Here is a 1,919-nt window from a genome sequence, read left to right on the forward strand (position 1 = left end):
CTGCATACAGTTACAGTACGAAGACTCATGTTTCACTTCCAGGAAGCTTTCAACTTCTGATGTGTTAAGCTCCATAAATTAAGAGTACACAGTAGTTATGCTATATTAAGTGTGCTGTTATGTTGTTATGCTAGTGTGTAGTTATATGTAATCTATTCCTCTTGGCACTTTCTTGTTTGAAATTTGAAAGATGTTTTCTGAAATTATGTTACAATGTTCATTTAAATAAATAATAACAATGGTTCAGTGTAATAAGAATAGTTTTTAAAAATGTATATGCTATTCTAAAAGTTAAAAGCTATAATATGAAAATAAATTTCATTCAGGTGATTATACACCAATAAAAACGCATGCATATTATATTCCATTTCTGCCAATAGATCCTCCTAAATTACTTTTAAAGGTAAATCTATTATAGAGGTCAACTAACACTGCTGCTCAGTGATGATGATTGACCTGGACAGGTACAATGACAGAAAGAATAGATATTGTATAAAAGTTTTAGACAGAACTTTGAAATAGTCCAGTAATTATACAAACCATTTAAATCAGCCGTTTATGTGATGTACATTGGCTTTCAGAATTACAATTGTTTAATTAAAGATACATTAAATGCTTTTTGTAATAATGGGTGCAGCATGTTTTTGAATTACAAAACCCAGAGGACTAAGAGAAAATTGGGGGTATCTGGCCATAATAAAAAAGGAAGCATCTGCATTGAAAGAGCTCATTGGGTTGATTAAAGGGTTGTTCTTACATTCTTTATCAAATAGTTGGCCAATAAAAAATTATATGCATATTAAAAGCAGAGCCGGTTTCTTCTTTACATGCAATCAGACCATTCTCAAATTGAGCATTATTTCATATGAATCTGATTGATTTTTAAATTGTTTTACAATGGAACCAATAAATTGAAATACTGTTTGCATTGTTTACAGTTAGAGATCCAACTGTTTCTAAGCTGTCTGAATGCAGCGAATGACTGTGCGTCATTTATTAGTTTAGGCAGATAATAGTAGTGGTCTATGTATAAGGACTAACTGTTTTTTTATGACCCAATTTCTAATATTTAAAACAAATATGATTTAATCACCACCGTTGTTTTTATATAGTAGGCATACAAAAGTTTGAAAAGTTAAATGTGTTTTAATTATAATGGTGATTCATTATTCATTATGTAATAATTAATTATCCTGATCAAACTGGCGATCATTCACTCGTTTAAAGGGGAAAGGAATTAAGTCTCTTTGAAACATGGGGAGAAAAATAATTATGTTTGACAAAACAGACTGAATAAGGCACCAGTCTTCAAAACAGCACTCAAGTGAGATACTGTCCATATTGAGTTTCTCTACATTTCAACATGTGCACATGCTCAGTATATAGTGTGTGTGTGGCCAGTTATGTGTGAATAAAATACTGTTATCCTCTGATTGTTTGTGATGGTAAAAGCATCCCCACTTTCCCCTAATTTCCCCTCCCTTTCCCACTCTATACTCATGCCATTCCCGGCAGCTAGAATTGGAGTATACAGAATGTGTGTGTGTGTGTGTGTGTGTGTCTGTGTGTGTTTGCTTGCGTGTGTGTGTGTCTTGCATACACACAGCGGGAACTTGATCTGGACCATAGCTTTCAGCACGGCCTGTGGGATCCCCAGAGTTTTGAAGGAAGACAGAATTAAAGAGAGGGAGACAGAGAGTCCAATTTGACCTCAACAGAGTTTTTCACACACACACACACACAGTCTAGTGCAGCACTGAGTGGTAAGGACAGCTGTGGGATAGTGACATCATCTTTAGTTGCCGGTCGGTATATTTGATCTAGGCTGAAGGGAAGACTGAAAGAGAAACACCAGTCTGGTCTCTGGACCCACATCCCCTGCCAGAAAAACGCTTTGTGTGTGTCTATATGTGTGTATG

The sequence above is a fragment of the Morone saxatilis genome, unplaced genomic scaffold (assembly GCF_004916995.1).
Source record: "Morone saxatilis isolate NCDOM2014 unplaced genomic scaffold, NCSU_SB_2.0 Contig9, whole genome shotgun sequence".
Taxonomy (NCBI): domain Eukaryota; kingdom Metazoa; phylum Chordata; class Actinopteri; family Moronidae; genus Morone; species Morone saxatilis.